The sequence below is a fragment of the Haemaphysalis longicornis genome, unplaced genomic scaffold (genome assembly GCF_048455015.1).
Source record: "Haemaphysalis longicornis isolate Haplotype H1 unplaced genomic scaffold, Haemaphysalis longicornis Haplotype H1 scaffold_8, whole genome shotgun sequence".
Classification (NCBI taxonomy): domain Eukaryota; kingdom Metazoa; phylum Arthropoda; class Arachnida; order Ixodida; family Ixodidae; genus Haemaphysalis; species Haemaphysalis longicornis.
Window position 1 is genome coordinate 46,535,198 of NW_027526445.1, and position 17,893 is coordinate 46,553,090.

A 17,893-nucleotide genomic window follows, 5' to 3' on the forward strand; every position below is an offset into this window, starting at 1 on the left:
GGTGTTGTTCGAAGCGACAGCGTCAGTCGCCATTGATGATGTGCGCCCAAATTTGAGCTTGAGCGTTACCGCCCTGATGGCCAAGTCTGTGGGTCGCTTGAACCTTAAACGAAGATATGAACGCTGTGCAACCAATGGTGGCCTCACATATTACTCTGTTGTCTGGGACATTGCCGATCACTCCAGCTGCCAGTTGGAATAGAACGGCGGAATGCGTTGTTCAGAACGCGGCCCACAATCATAAAGCGCCATTAGCCAGAGAATTCCCCCCAACGCCCGGTTTCTTGCTGGACTGAAGGTCGTCCGACTCCCCTGGACGGTAGCTGAGACGAATAAAAAAAATCTAGTTCGATCAACGATTTGTTTATTTCCATGTATTTGAGGGTGTGTTACCGGAGGGAAGAGTAAGGAGAGGGGGCGATCGGACGCACGGACGCTAGCAAGAAACCGCAATATTGCCGTGACTAGGCTGAAGGTCACGTAGAGTGCACCGAGGTCGCTAAGGGTGTCGCAGCCACGACCCACATGAACCAGGCACGAAGAGGACTTCGAGAACGGAGGCCGATAGGTGTGCAGCGCCCGCGCGAAAAGGGTTAGCCAGTCAGGACTCGTCACTCCGTGGGGTTCCATTCTGGCCTACGGAGATGGAGATAGCACGGCCAACCTTCAGGGCTTCCGTCTTGGGAAGCGGCCGCCCACACCCGCGCTAGGGACAGGATCGCGCGGGCCTATCGCCGGAATGCAGCCGTCGTCGTCGCCCAATTAGCGCCCGCGTATCTGCCGCAGCGGTGGTCGTAGCAACAGGCGATCGCGACCTACTTCGATAAGCCTGGAACATCCGCTCCCCCGGCCACGGAACTCGCGAAAACGGTCGCGACCGCAAAGGATCACGTACGTCGCGCCTGGTCCCACGTTGCGCATGCCGCGACACCACGCAGGGACTGTACTGTACAGGGACTGTACAGGGACGTGTATTGCTTCCGGACATCACCTTATCCGGACACATCAGCTCTTTTTAAATGCATCATAATCGGCAAGAATAAAGATAGATTAACAAGAGAAATTATAGAAGCTGAAAAAATAGATAGGTTGCAGTCTCAATGCGTGAGCACACCATCTGTATTCCTTTCTCAAAAAGAACTCTTATCTCAGGCGATTATAAGTGTCTACGCGCATTTGTGGTGGTATGCAAGTGGAAAGCGTGGCATGTATATATTGTGGTTTTGCAAATACATTTTGTTGGTAGTTAGCGCTCGTCCCGTCGTTCCCTTTCTTTGTCAGTGTCTAATTTGCGCTTTCAGTTCCCATTAAGCATCACCAACAGGCCCAAACCATGACCCTTTTAAAGCGAAAGCTTTGAAAAGAGTTGATGTGTCGACCAAAAAGCTCTGCTGAGATGTCTGCACACATTGCCTGCGTGAAACCGTCCTTCAATTCTGTAAAAGCGGTTACTTGAAAGTCACGAAGAAGGAACGGCTCATCGATCCTGACGAAGGAGGAGTAGAGAATACCTCCGTCTCATAAACCACGTATCGGTATACATTTAGATCGTTCGTAGATGCGTCTACTTATAGTGCGGCGAAAAATGGTTGAATGGGTTCGTTCTACGTTTGCGATTTGGGTCTTTGGAGGTTTTATGATCGATTGGAGGGACTTGCAACTACGGTTGAAGGCACTTGGTTGGGCGCTTTTTAAGGCGAACGTAGCCTTAAAGGAGCCATGAAGACAAAATACAAGTTGGGTTTATTACAAATACTGCTTAGTCCCGATAACAATGATACCAATATCATCGCAATCTTCGAACAAATAACGGAGATATTAAAGAAAACGTGTGAAGCAGTCGCGACCCCCTAGCCAATTTCCCGCAACTTTTCTATGACGTCACGGAACCTTGTTTGTGCGATTGGCGGCCGCCTAACTGACCTGTCGCGACGACACATGACTGGAAGTCTGTAATGGGGCCTCTAGTTCCTTTTGACCGCATCACTTTATTGCTAATGAGCAGTTAACGCACTGAAAATTATGTTTTATTGTTGGCCCGTATGACGTCATTCTTGCTCATAACACGTCACTGTGGCGCAAAATTTTAAAGTTTTTAAATACTTCTTGCTTTTTTTTTCGTTAAAAAAAACATCTTTTGGGGCTGTAATGAAGCTCAGTGAGATACTGAATCCTAGTTCTTTCAAGTTAAACGAAGTTGTATTTTCTCTTCATGGCTCCTTTAAGTGCCCTGTTGTGCGCAAAAAAGGCGTTGATGCGCAAAACGGCCGCCACTGTAGAAAGAGTAAAAAACGGTTAGGAAAACGGCGGAATTCGTGCCAAAGTGCGTATGCCGAATAATTTGGACAAAATAGACGTCATTTAGCTGAAATGGAAAATCCGGTACATTACAGCTCGTACGGGAATCGAATTCGGGTCTACAAATTGTAGTACAGGAGCCGAGTGCGCGTGTATACGACCACGCTGCCTCAGCACGCGGCCAGTGCCGGCGGGTCGCTGGCGTCGTATCGATTTGGCAGACGAACAGGACGACACGTGACTAGAACAGGTGCACGTCTGCCACGGAGAACCGTGACCCTGGGGAAGCTGTCGTGTGAATTTTTCCGTGTCAGTCTCTGATGAAATGCGCCACAAACACAATGTAGAAGTGAAGAGGTCTTCGATAGCTATTGCCAGAGAAACCAACATTGTGTTCGCCTTCAACGCACGTAAGCACACCTAAGTGCCCCGAGGAATTTTTAAAACACGCGACATTTTTATTTACAGTTTTTTATCCATCAATTATGACTTCAGTGGGATTTTTTTTTTCATTTCTTTACGTATACTTGTAGAGAATGTAGAACAATTCAAGGCAACAGCTCACCCTTGTTGCCTGAAAGATATCGCCCCGCGAGATTTCACCCTACAAAACTTTGTTAGACCCTAACCTGCCGAAAATTCAGCAAAAAAAAAAAAAAAACAGAACTGCGGAAGGCAAGACGAAAACGACGACGTAATCTTGTAGCATTGTTGGTTGAAGGAAAGATTTTGTACTGTTGACCGCGTCCGTCCCAAGATCACGAGGCTTGCCTCTAAAGGGGCTTCACAGCAAGTTCACTGATGATGCCGTGAAGGTATACACGCAAAGAGGTACCTGCAGCAAGGGAGGTTGAATGAATGCACGATATTCCAAAGGTGTCACAAGATACGCAAGCCCCTTTTCCCCTTTCTTCGTGCCTCTCACGTTGTGTTCGAGAGCTGCTGCTCGAATTTTGTCTATGAGGTGCCCTTTTGCTGCCTGCTTTGATTCTGTGCATGTCTGCACCTCAAACTTTGAAGCATCCAAGTTCTGAGTCGGCGCTTCTTCGGCGGTTCAAGTAAAGGACGCCGTCTCAATATAGAACGCACTAAAACCATCACTGACCTACTCTGTTTTCCCATCTATATTTTTATACCGTTAAAAGCAGTTCTCTCAGCATTGAGCTTTCATGTAGTAGTTCCTTGCCACTGTCACGTAAAAACGTCTCATTTCGCCAAAGGCTGTGAGAACGGCTGTGGACGCATTTTCGCCTCTCATCATTGAGTACAACACACGTCCCGGACGGAATCTTTTTCAGCGAAGCTGTCCTATAGGTTCTGACGAAAATTTCGTGCGTCTATCGCGTCGCGCCGACAAAGAATCGCACAAGCATTCATTCCAGTGATAGTGATTTTAAAATGCTCTGCAGCTCTCCATCTGAACTAGGTACAGCCTCCCAAATTTTTAATAATGTAGCGGGAGCGACGACCGACCGGCTTGTCAGCGCCTTATCACGGTGCTCAGCAGCGAAATAGGCGAGAGTACGCGCACAGGACCATCTGTTGTAGGAGTGTCGTCTGCTACGCTGTTTCCTTGAGAGGGGTACACCCCCTGCCACTGCATCTGAATGAATTTGTGCCCCACGCTGCTTAGCCTCCTCATAGTCTCCTATAAAGGAGGCTATGGCCACCTTTGGTGGTAGCGAAACGGACTTGAAAGATAAGAAAATCAGGGGGTGTGTTGCACTGAGAAGAAAAGCGAAGCAGATCGACGCTCCCACAACAGATAGTTCTGGGCGGGTGCGCGTACCCTCGCCTATTTTGCCGGTGAACACCGTGATAAGGCGCTGACATGTCGATCGGTCGTCGCTCCCGCTATATTATTAAAAATTTGGGAGGCTGTACCTTGGAAAAAATTACACTGAAATTGGCCGCTATGACAACTCTACCATATAGTACGCCGAGTTTCATCCACTCTTTATAAAAGTTAGTGCACGGTGAAGTAGTAAACGTTACAGAATTACCGTCTGTCGTGAATACTTGGCCATCCATTGAGGAGTATGGCTACAGAAAACGGCTGTAACACGTTTTTTTTTTTTTTTTTCAAACTATGATGAAACAGATTATGTGAGGAATAGTTTAGAATTAAAGCTAAGAAAGGTTTCTGTGGTTGTCTTTGTTCAATCTGTATAGGAAGTCACCATACATAACTCACCAGTTTTCCACTAATACAGCTTCACTGGTCTACCGTTTTCACGGTGGAGGAGGAACATTTTTTTTTTTTTTTGAGGAGTCCCTTCTAGACAACTTGACAAAAACGCTGTGTCACTCGCGCAGTGGTTGCCGTTTGAACAGTCAAAGAAGCGTGAAACAGTGAAGCGAACCGTAACCAGATTATTTCGGCAGCTCCTCCAGCCATTAAACCAAACGCTATAGACAAGTGCGAACGCCCGCGATAAGATTCGCTACAATGCGCACGAACCCCCTATAGTTCCAAGACTGTCTCGAGCAGTAAGCGTGCCCCGTCGGCGCTCTCGACGTGCACGACGCTTCCTGAGATCTGTTGAAAACGGTGAAAAGACTGCGCGTACGATACATTTTGCGCATGCGTAAAGGATACTCGGTGGCTAAGTACTTGGTCGGCACTACAAAGCCGTACTTAGGCCTCCAAACTATGCACTGCTCGGCCGTTGGAATCTAGTTACACAGGCATCTCGACCAGTCTGTTCAAAAAGGGAAATCCCCACGAGAGTGGGGCCAACGTTCTCCCCGGTTCTTCATGGGCTGCAGTTTGGCTTGACCGGCATGTGGAAGCGAACTGGCGGGCTTTTGCGTTGGCAGCCACTTAAGCGCCGAGAACACTGTCGCCTTCCGCCTGACTGCAGTCTTAGTATTGCGGGTTCAAAATAAGCGTTCCGCACGACAGAGTTTAGAGCGCTGAAAAAGCACCGAGGTAGCAGGTTCATTATGAGGTGACGATGTTCATCCGCCGATGGCTTTTACTGCTCTGGATAAACTGGCGAGTGAAAAAAAAAATTCCCCGCATTTCCCCGAGGGGAAGAATGTGAAAGTGCGAGTGCACGAGTTGAATTTGCGCGGTTCGGTAATGTTCGCGAAAGAGAGATCACACACACACACACACACAACTACAAAGAAAGATGCATTTATTCACAGACACCTATTTGTGTTGTCGTTGTACTTGATTGCTAGAGCGGATGTCAGCTTTGAAATTTCGTGTCAGTACTCCTTTAAGCGGGTGCATTAGCCCTTCTCACGCCCGATTCTTGGCCAATCCCCCACGTGGGTATGTGCCATGTCAGCGGCCAGGCAGCGCGCGCCCATCTCCCCCCGTTGCCAAGGAAGACGAGGAGCGCGCGCACCCGCAGCTGTTGCTATGCGAATGGCGTAGCTCGCACCGGTGGTGCAAGACTGGAGAAACAGTGGCGGCCCCTCTCCCTTAGTCGGAGACCCGGCTGTTGCACCTCACTTGGATTTCCGAATTTGCCGCTGAAAGTTCTCCACGACTGGCAGGCCCGGATCGTTTCGTCCCAATGCTTTCACATCTCTCCCAAATAGGACCGCGTTATCACACGCGCTGTAGAACCCACGGCAGCCGGCTTCGCGAACTCGGAGTCTGTAGCGTGAACTCGGCGTCCGTGCTCTCCATATTTCAGGCGCGAACGAACGTGAGCTGGCGAGGAGAACAGCACGCGAGAGATCACGCCACGAACGCTGGGCCGAGTGTTCTCGAAGGTCGAGCTGGCCGGCGCCGAGCGCTCCTCGCGAGCCTCACGCTCACGTGCGCTCGGCTGGACTGAATTTTCTGGTAACGCTCGACGGTGGAACTAAAAGCTTGTACCCCTGTCAGACGGCAAATGTAATGGCATTCAAAGTGAATGACATTAGCTGTAAAGGACATTCGGTTTGGCCGTGCGGGTCTACACGGCGAAACAAATGTCATTTGGTTGTGATAGCGGTGACGATATTAGCGAGCTCGCAAAACCTCAAAATTATGTTTCAAGCGCATCTAAAATGTTTTCACACGTAATATATATTTTTTTAAAAACATAACAAAAGAATAATTTTAAGTGACATCGGTAGACATCACAAGCTGAGACAAGTCCGCAAAAAATCTGTATTAGGGTAGTGTGCGCACTGGGGACGAGATTTTCTTGTTTGTTGGTACGTGCTTGTCTTTCTTTATTTCAACAACAACACCAAAAGGAAAATATAAGTTTGCTAATAGTCTTTAGAGACAGTATTCTTTGGTTTATTACTGACCCTTCTTGCTTATAGTGACGCGCCACTGCTGTCGAGGCTACTCATTTAGACGCTAACTGAGGTCCGGGACCTCAGTTAACGCTAAATGTCATTCGCATCAAATGTGATTCGGTATTCTTGTGTAGCACCGAATTAATGACATTTAGAGCGAATGACATTTGCTCTAAATGTCATCAGATCTGCCGTGTGACAGGGGTATTAAACAGCTGTGCTGTTAAAAAGTTCTGAGCATGTCTACGCATTTCTTAAAAGAGTACTGACACCAAATATTGACGCCTAAAAAATGATATAATTGGCTTCAGTAGTTTGTACAGATGCCTCACAGAAATTTTTGCAGCGATCCGAGGCCGGAATCACATCTAAAATCGATTTTGATTGTCCAGGCCGTGAGCTTCCACAAATCGGCAGCACTAGCGAAATCGCTTTCGGCGTGAAGAAAACATCGGCCTGCGTGTCTGGCCGGTTCAGGGTGACGTCATATAGTCGTTTTCGGAACGGGAAACGATATCCTGGGGCTGCTGTTGTCGGTGGTATTCGTTTGGGCAGGAGACGTGGGCGTAGCTGTGTGAGCAATGTTTGTAAACGTTGCGTGTTCGACGTCTTTGCTCTTCAGTTCGTGGCCGGCGCATGGTGTTCCCTTGCACTGATGCCAAAAACTGCGCGGTGCCGGCACCGCGGCGACGCGGCGGTGCGCGTCGCCGAGCTCGCCCAAGTTGTGCTATGGCAAGCTCGCGGTATGCGAAGTACTGCTCGTGGAAGCCTGTCCGAGCAAATCGACGACGACGCCAAGATACATTATTTTCCACGCGACGACATGCAGCGCTAAACGTGGACTGAGTTCGTGCGCGGCGGCGGCGGCCGCAACAGTGTTGCCAACCAATTTCGACCGGATTACCCCACACCGTACCTCAAAAAACCCTACATCGCCCTACACAATATTCGCGATAGCCTACCCGCCCTACGCCAAAAAAAATGCATTTTTTTATTTTAAGCGGTTTTGTTTCTTAATTTTAAAATTATTGTTTTTACTAATTTTAGTTATTTAGCTTCGGAGAGCGAATCAATGCTTATATATATGTATATATATACAGTCTAGTCCACTTATAACAATATCCAAGTGCCAAGGAAATCCCATCGTTATAAGCGATGATTGTTATATGCGGGTTGGTAAATAAAAAGACACAGCAGAGCTCAGAACATTTTATTTGCAGGCAAGCAAGGCTGTACTGCTACCTATTTGTGGAAAAGAAGCCATACTCGGTCAGCTTTGTTTGCTGCACCTTTTTCAAGAGCATCTACAGGTGCTTCACCTAGCTGAGTGAAGCATAGAGTTTCATACTAATGTAAGTGAAGGGTCCTTGGTGGAAACGAAGTTCCTGAGAGACTATCATGCGTTGGGCCTCCTGCGAAGGTGCTGCCCGAGTAGGCTGTGCAACCGCGTCGTCAGAGTTGTCACTGCCACCGCTGTACGAAGCACGTATCTGCGCAACGATCGCCTCTTCAGTGAGGCGCTCAGACATTTCTAAAACATTGGCCCTGACGTTTGATCCGCGGAAAAACGGAGGTAGTTGAAGAGGCACCCAGTCAAATTCAAAGCAGCAGGCACGGGGACAGAGCCAAAGCGGCGGCATCGGGAAGGGTGTTTGGAAGGATCCCCTCCTCCTCTCGCTTCCTCGTAAGCGGCGCAGTTGACTCGTTTACTGAGGGGTGGACGGGATGCGAGGCGCATCGCGGCGCATGGTGTCGGCGTGGTTGGCATGGAGAGCCGGCGGCAGCTCGCATTTTCGGGGCTTGCTGTAACCCGATTCAATCGTTATATCCGATATCGCGGCACTGGACCATTGTAGTAAGCGGTTTATTTTCCCATGGAAGGCATACAAAAGCGGACGGTGCCATAGCGGTTCATCGTTATATCCGATATATTGTTATAAACGGTATCGTTTTAAGTGAACTCATATATATATATATATATATATATATATATATATATATATATATATATATATATATATATATATATATATATATATATATATATATATATATATAGAAAATAAAGGTTGGCAGTCAAGAAAACCTCGGAAAGCACAGGGGAGGTTGTGGTGGGTCATAGAAACACATGAAGAATTTTTTCACCACTTTCTTTCTGACTCAAAAAATTCATCTGTTTCTATGACCCACCACAACCTTCGTTTGCTTTCCGAGGTTTTCTTGACTGCCATCCTTATTTTCTGTCTTATTTCACTGAGCCCCTCATTTCCCATTTTCTGATTCGCTATATGTATATATATTCACTGATCCCGGGTCTTACTAATCACGTGAGTACATCTGCTTGCTGTTGAGCTTCGGGTGCCCGTGTTCCACGGTCATGTTAACGTATTGCAAGTGCGTCCACTATCTGTGAATGCCGACTTGATGACCAGCATTGAGGTAATCAATACATAAGCGACATTTTCAGCGTTCCTTTGTTACAAAATTCATGGATGCTTGGTTTTTGCGATCGATAGCAAATGATTTACTACGTCTACTGCAGAAAACCGCCGCCTGCTGCTGAGTTGAGAAATCACGCGGTAACAGTAACGAAAGGTTCCACTCGGTAGGTTCCACATTCTGGTTGGAACCCACGTGGAGTAGGGAAACGTGGTTCTATAAATGTTCAAGTAGGGCGCCTCGATTCACGCACGTCTCCGCCGTACTGAAGCGCTGGAATCGAGGAACCCGGCCTGTAGCAGTGGAACGCGGTAAATTTAAATTGACTTGAGCAAACCTTTACTGTGTTTAACTTGGGAGGAGCGCGACGGAAGAGAAACACCGTGAGAGGTGAGTGGGAAAGCAAATGAAGGCATTTACTTAGCAAATGTCGACAGACTATCGTCTCCTGTCAACATTTGCCACGAAAGGAGCAGATACGGGGCCACTTTTTTTTTCTTTTTTTTTTTCGCGTAATTCAAATGCTGCTCTTCCATGTCACTTTAATGAGACGTTTGATTACACAAGACTGCTATCACGAAGTAAAACACTTTGCGGTGTCCATGAGGTACGTAAGCGCGGATCGAACCTCCGGACACATTTGAAGGCGCGTTGCTCGACGTATACCAGTGTAAAAGCTATTCCCAGAGCGTAGTACGGGGCATCCGAATCCGGATGTGTACGCCGGCCGCGGCGTAGAAAGCGAGAGGCCCACCCGCTGTATCGCGTCCCGCAAACGGATCGCAATTAGGGGCTTCCTGTGGGTGTAGCGCCCTCCTAATACTCCGCGGCATCGGCACGCGGCCAAATCCACGGCACGCCGAGAAATCGCGTCTTGTTGTTGCTTTTGCCTGCACCTTTCGTTCAAAGTGCACAGATTGCGTAGGAAGGTGCCTTTTGGGAACGAGTTCCTGTGGCACCTGGACACTTGTCGAAGCGTGACAAGTTACACGTCCTAGCCTTCATTTTTCTGCGTTGACATGAGGTGTGTTTTTACGCACTAATCTTTACGAAAAGTTCGTCCCGATCTCGGAGTTTGGAGTTTTTCTTTTCCTACAGCGACGCTATTACAGTCTCGGTTTCCACATATTCCCTGCGTGGGCAAATCGGCGTAGAATGGAATTTTTTAATCCCTCTTTATTAGAGGCAATTGTAGAATTCTCTCTCCAGAATGGTCTCTATAAAGCCGTTTGATTCGTGATCGACTCAGCCCTGTAAGGGTCAGTGATTCTGTGACAAGTGCAAACTGACTTTGTAATGGGACAAGAAGTACAAATGTGTTTTCTATGACTTTTTTTATAATTTTTTCCCTTTTCCCACTCTCCCCCGTCCCCTTCAGGGTCTTATGACCTCCTCCAAAAAACAGCCAATCAACCGCACCCAAGAGTTAGCGTTCTGTGTAGTGTTCTTGTACGACTCCTGGAGTGCGCATTCGCCGGTGTTTTTCCCGTACAGACACGAGCTCCTCAAAGGGCTTTCGGAGCGACGTTCTGCCGGTGTATTTCCCCTGTCAATATCAGCCGCACATCACCGGTGGCCCCTCTTTGCGAGCATGGAAGGCGCCGCGGGGTGTGGAAGGGGACGTTCATAACATCACTAAATAAGCTACGCTTAAAGGGACACTGAAGTGATATGTAAACATTGCGGGATTACTAGCGCAAATTGTAGTCCGGAGTCCCCAGGCCATGTTTCGACCACTTTAGGCGCGTTTACGCGATTTTATTTAGTAGAAAAACTAATACGAAAACGCTGTCCTCCTCTCTTTACGCTCGCCCATTTTCTGTGGCGTTTTCGTGTGACGTCAAGAGGGGATGAGCTGGCAATTGGCTGGGCCACGGCTGCGCTACTGCACGGCTCCCCGGCCGACAGAGTCAGTCGGCCCAGCGTTTCGTCCGCCGGCCGCCGGCGGGTCGTCGCAATCAAGGAGGTTAAAAAAAAATTGCTTGGTCGCAATTCGTTCGCTTAGTTGAAACGAAGCCAGGACACGTTTGTGAATGGAAGAATGTGCCTTTCTTTACTTGGTTTGTTTGTACATTAGCTCCAAGTCAAGGTCGCTTCACACAAGCGCTGCACATGCGACGCTTCGCTGACTGGTACGCCAGTAGGAAAATATAAGGCCTCTTGAAGGCGGGAGAAGAGTCAGCGAAGTCAATATAGGTACTAAGCAAATAAAATCAACTGATATTTTTACCGTACAGCGTAAAACTAGGGCGCGGGAAGCACTTTTTTGCGCTGGGCGAACAAGCACAGCGGTCAGCAGCACGACTACGCATCTGCGAACGCTTTTCCGTCTACGAAATGCAATTGCTAGACGTGAGCTACTGTGGAAACTCGGGCGACGCTTACTGCACGATCGCAGTACAACAAATAGTCACCTAAGCGGCTTGAAATGCCAAAACTAAATAAAAGTGTAATCCGGTTGTACAATATATACCCTATATTAGCAAAACATTCGCGTCCCGCTCCGTAGCCTAGCAGTCTGGGGCGCTAGGAATTCACCGCGAATGTTTTGCGAGTCACGAGTTCGAATCCCCGCGGGTACATGCTTTTTTTTTTTTTTGTAAGTTAACTTTTTTGTTTTCCGCCGATGTTTTCTATATTGAGTTCACCTTTTTTGGGGCCGCAACGTTCATGGCTACACGAACTAGTTCACAAAACGCGCGCAGGCTGGCACTGGCGCGCTAGCGAGTTCTCGTTGGCGTGCTGTTGCCATAAGCACCGACTGCTTGCAGGCAGTGGGCACAGGCCAGAATGAACAGACCCTTGGCCTGGTGCGAACACGCTTTTTACGATACAGGCACGAGGGAGGCAAGCTCCAAATATGGGGGAAAAGCGCATGACGTTTGGGCGTCTGCGGGTACGCGGAAGGCGTTCATGCACTGCGTAGGTCTCGGCTAGTGAATGCTACGACTACAAGCCGTCCTGGGAGGCTTATCTTGTGCATTTTACAGCCGACAACATGGCAGAAGCGCGGTACGATGATTACTGAGATATTGAGAATGCCCATCCAACAAAGCCATTGGCTATGTTTTACAGAACCGAAACCGAAACCGAAACTTGTGTGATTGCTAACCTTGGGCATCGTCCAATCACGGCGCCCCTCCTCTCAACGTCACAGCCTTAGTTGGTGCGGCCGCCGCAAACCGCGCATGGTAGTTTTTCTTCTTTCGCGATTTGTAAAATAATTACCGATTTGTCAACCGGATAAACGATGAAAAGTGTGCTAATTTGAGCCAGTCTACGCAGTGCAAGCAAAAACGGGAGCTTGACAAATTCACTTCAGTGTCCCTTTAAGAGTACCGCCACTTCGTGCACCTGGAAGCGTCTGGGGGCCATTTTGTTTCTGGCGTGCAGTGTTGCCATCTCTCCCAACGAAACCGCCGCCGCTTGTGGCGGGCAGAGTGTGACCGGCCGCTCCAGCGTCCGCGCAGCAGAGAGAGAGAGAGAGAGAGAGAGAGAGAGAGAGAGAGAGAGAGAGAGAGAGAGAGAGAGATGACAGGAGAGGCGCCAAGAAACAAAATGACTGCGCCCATATGTAAACAAATATCACGTGGTGCCGACCGACCAATGAAAATCCTGGCGGCACATAACAATTACAGAAAAGAGTGCCGATACTCTAAGAGCCTTTACTTAGTGCCGCTAGGCCTGCACGTACAGCCTGGCTTGATGCGCTCACTGATGACATTCCGTTCTGCTGATGGGAGATTTCAACGTGGTCCTGTCACAACCCGAAGCGACCTGACTGCTTTCTCCCATGGTCGAGCGGTTTGGGTTAGTATGTTACCTTGGAAGAACGCGAACATCACCCTAATCCACGAGAAAGGTGACATGAAGGACTTGAAAAATTACAGGCCGATCAGCTTACTGTCAGTCGTCTACAAGGTAATTGCTAACAGAATTTCTGCAACCTTAGATTTCAGTCAACCTAAAGAACAACCCGCCGCGGTGGCTCAGTGGCTAAGGCGTTGCGCTGCTGAGCACGAGGTCGCGGGTTCGATTCCCGGCCGCGGCGGCCGCTTTTCTGGTGGAGGCGAAAAGCAAAAACGCCCGTGTGTTCGAGATTTCGGCGCACGTTAAAGATCCCCAGGTGGTCAAAATTAATCCGGAGCCCTCCACTACGGCGCGCCTCATCGCCAGCGTTGCGTCGGCGCGTTAAACCCTACAATCAAATCAACCTAAAGAACAAGCAGGGTTCCGTAAAGGGTATTCAACAATGGACCATATTCACACGATCAATCCGGTGATAGAGAAGTGCGCTGAGTATTCTGAACCCCTATATATACCCTTCATAGATTATGAGAAAGTATTTGACTCGGTCGAAACCCTAGCAGTCATTCAGGCATTGCGGAACCAGGGAGTAGATGAGCATTATGTAAAAATACTAGAGAATATCTACAGTGGGTCCACAGCTACCATCATCCTCTATAGGGAGAGCAGTAAAATACCTATAAGGAAGGGTTTCAGACAAGGAGACACGATATCTCCAATGTTATTCACAGCATGTTTACAAGAAGTGTTCAGAACGTTGGATTGGGAACAGGTGGGAGTAAGGGTTAATGGAGAATACATCAGAAACCTCAGATTTGCTGATAATGTTGCCTTGCTAGGTAACTCGGGGGACGAATTGCAAAGCATGCTTTCCGCACTGGACAAACAGAGTAGAAACGTGGGCCTGAAAATTAGGATAGGGAGCGAGGTAGTGGAAGTGGTAAGCGAATCTATCTGCTTAGGCGAAGTTGTGACCCCGGATCCCAACCATGAGGCAGATGTCATTAGAAGGATAAGAATGGGGTGGAGTGCTTACGGCAGACATTCTCAGATAATGAATAGCAGCCTACCATTGTCCCTGAAGAAGAAAGTGTATAACAGCTGCATCTTACCGGTACTCACCTACGTGGCAGAAACTTGGAGGCTCACTAAGAGGGTTCAACTTAAATTGAGGACGACTCAGAGGGCAATGGAGCGGAAGATGATAGGTGTAACATTAAGGGACAAAAAGAGAGCGGAGTGGGTCAGGGAACAAACGCGTGTTAAGGACATATTAGTAGAGATTAAGAAAAAGAAATGGACGTGGGCAGGGCATGTAATGCGAAGGCAAGATAACCATTGGTTATTGAGGGTAACAGAGTAGATCCCTAGAGAAGGCAAGCGTTCCAGGGGGCGGCAGAAAGTTAGATTGGCAGATGAGATCAAGAAGTTTTCGGGCCCACTACACCCACTGCAGGGCAAAGGCTTCCCCCATTATTCTCCAATTACCCCGGTCATGTACTAACTGTGACCAATTTATCCCCGCAAACTTGTTGATCTCATCTGTCCATCTAACTTTCTGCCGCCCCCTGCAACGCTTGCCTTCTCTAGGGATCCACTCTGTTACCCTCAATGACGAACGGTTATCTTGCCTTCGCATTACATGCCCTGCCCACGTCCATTTCTTCTTCATAATTTCTACAAATATGCCCTTAACACGCGTTTGTTCCCTGACCCACTCCGCTCTCTTCTTGTCCCTTAATGTTACACCTACCATTTTCCGTTCCATTGCGCGCTGAGTCATCCCCAATTTAAGTTGAACCTTTTTTGTGAGCCTCCAAGTTTCTTCCCCGTAGGTGAGTACCGGTAAGATGCAGCTGTCATACACTTTCTTCTGAAGGGAAAATTCATTATCTGAGGCTGCCATTCAAGGCTGCTATTCATTATCTGAGAATGCCTGCCGAATGCACTCCACCCCATTCTATTCCTTCGATTTATCTCTGTCTCATGGTTGGGATCCGGGGTGACAACTTGGCATAAGTAGATATATTCGCTTACTACTCCCACGGCCTCTCCACCTATCCCAAACTGCTGTGCTGTCCCGAGGTTATTGATCATTAGCTTAGTTTTCTGCATATTAATTTCCAGGCCCACGGTTTTACTCTGTTTGTCCAGTGCGATAAGCATGCTTTGCAATTCCTCCCCGTAACCTTTACTCCCACCTGTTCCCAATCCAATGTTCTGAATACGTCTTGTAAACATGCTGTGAATAACATTGGGGAGATTGCGTCTCCTTCTCGGACGCCCTTCCTTATAGGCGAATGTGCAGACCCAATTCTCTACACACCCGTGCTCCAATTAGATTGGACAATCCAATCCAATCCAATACAATACAATTTAATCAAATATGATCCAATCCAAATACAATCCAATCCAACCCTATTCAATGCTCCTCGCGCTTGCACCACCACGGTCCTTCAAGGTCCACGCGAAACTGCTCAACTGCCAGTGTAGCTTACGCCAGTGAAACTGCCAGTGTAGCTTACGCTACAAAAACCTAAGCAGACATTGAAGCCGCAAATGGTTCGTGCGTAGCTTGTGGCATAAAAACGCCTGGTGTACTATTGCGACGGGTGCGCTTTATGCACATGTCTACGCGTCGACACAGCATCCACAGTAGCGGTCCTAATCCACCTTATCCACAATCTATCTGAATCCACCTAGTCCTAATTCATCTTAACTTCATTCATACCTTACTCCATTTCACTACCCCTTGGTTAATCGTAATCCACATTATTTCATCCTATTAGACCATAATCCCCACCTAACTCAAATAAATCCGCTTTAATTAATCTTAATCTACTCTAAATTGCCATAATTCACCTTAATCCCCTTACTAATCGTTACTATAAATCATGTAATCCCTCTTAATCCACCAAAACACATACCTTAATCCGTCTCAGCCCACTTTGAATAATTTCAATCCATCTTAATACACACTTATGCTACCTTAATCCACCTTAATCGGTCTTAACTTCCCTTAATCTACCTTAACCCCACAACCCCACCTTACTAATCATTGCTATTAATCAATAACCATTATTAATTAACTTTGGTAACCATTAGTAATCTCTTGTACGGCTGACATGCTTTGCTTCGCTCCTTCCTCCCCTGGTTAACGGGTTTTCGTACCGTTGGTGTCAACCTCCCAATGAGACATGCCATAAGGCTTTTCCTTACATGTTCACCATTGCGTACGCTGCGAACGCTGTCTATCATTGCGAACGCCGACGGCTCGCGCGGTTAGCAGTCGTTTGCGGACGCTTTTGTTCAGAACGCCGCCGCTCCGTCACAACTGTACCGCCGGTGTTTATTTATTACGTTGCTGAATAAAATATGGTTCACAATGCTCAACAAATAAATACGTGCTTCGTAACTAGTGCAACAGAACGTTAAAATCCAGTGCTCTGTCGTGCGAACATTGGGGCTATAATATTGTGTAAACGTGACAGCTCAGTGGTAAATGTTGGGCGTTCGTAAACGATGCCTTTCTTGGACGTTGCCAAATCAACCAGCTGGCATCACCATCCCCATGAGGGAGTAGCAATTTTTGGAAGGCCCCGCTTTGGTGGGGCCTCATTGATGAACCAAAATCAGTACATCTATACATACATGTATATATAAACATACTTGCATACATACATACATACATACATACATACATACATACATACATACATACATGCAACGGTATAAAAGCAGCTCTCTTGCACTTGAGAAGCTGCATTTGGACCCACCCCTGCTAAACGCAACACTGCTTCACGCGTCTACGGCGCTACCTTACAAATGACCCCCCTGCAGGACCGACCGGCGTTTTGGTCCGCGCATCAAGTGAGAGCAAGTCACTAGTCTGCTCAGGCTTCTCTCGCTTTGATTTTTGCGGCAGTGCATGGAGCACCAAGCAGCGTGGTCTGGCTACTCCTTCGGCGCCTGGCCTTCCAACTTGCGCCAATGATGTCAATCCCAGACATCCTTACATCGTACTTGCGTCTCTTTATTCGACAGGCTCCCCTACTGTTCCATCGTGCTTGCGTCCCTGTACGTCCCTCCGTCTTTGGGCACCGATCACTTCCAGGAACAGCGTCGTCACAATGAGCCACTTTGTGCGGCTGAGGTGTTCCTGTTCTACTCACGCATCGTCACGTTCCCGTGTCACGCGGGCACGCACTGTTCTCACTTTTGTCTCGCCACTGCCAACGTGTAACGGCAGTGCCGTGGTAGCGCACTGGGCTTGTATAGCCTCGTATGGGAACCTTTGTGTCGAGAGTATACGAGCCCATGGTGCGTTTGCGCTGCGCTGCCGTCGCACATTGGCAGTGGGAACGCAGCTCGTATACTCTCGACACCAAGGTTCAACACTCCCATAGAAACTTGCATACGTTCTAAGCAAAGCTTGTATGACCAGGCTTCTGCGAATTTTTCGCGTCTGCGTAGATAAAAATTAGCAGTGGCTTAGCTCGGATATGCCAGGATATACGTAGCGTGAGCTAAGGTGCAGCAATCCAATCCAGTCCAGTCCAGTCACTGCTCCTCGCGCATGCGCTGCACGGCTCTCCAGGAGCCATGCGAAACGGCTACCAAGGGGATCCGGTGCAGCGTCAGACTTGGCTACTGCGCAACGGAGGCGCACAGCTGGGCACGCGCCGGCTCCAGTGCGTCTGCCGCGGCTATGACGTCACTCCTCTGGAATACGCAGGCCGGCGAATGTGCAGACCCAATTCTATAAACACCGACCAGTACTCCAATTGGATTGGATTTCCAATGCAATTTGAAGCCAATTCAAATACAATCCAATGCTCCTCGCACTTGCGCAGCACTACCCTTCACGGTGCACACGAAACTGCTGAATCTCGGACAGTGTAGCTTACGCTACAAAAAGCGTTCCATAGCGCGAGGCGATGAAGAACGGCCGCCGTGTACGTGTCCCCCCCTGTTTCAAACTGCCTATGATTTTGATGGTGAGCGCGCGGCTATAGAACACACCGGGATGCTCGTTCTCCTCCCGAAGGGAGCTTGGGATTTGGGCTCGAGTGCGGCCGACGCCGAGAATGCGTCGAGA

At 48.4% G+C, this 17,893-nt stretch overlaps 1 protein-coding gene across 1 annotated transcript in view; it reads right to left on the reverse strand.

Moving 5' to 3' along the window:
* Positions 1–17,893, reverse strand: part of LOC144150127 (papilin-like) — a 247,241-nt gene that overhangs the window by 112,965 nt on the left and 116,383 nt on the right. The window lies entirely within an intron of this gene.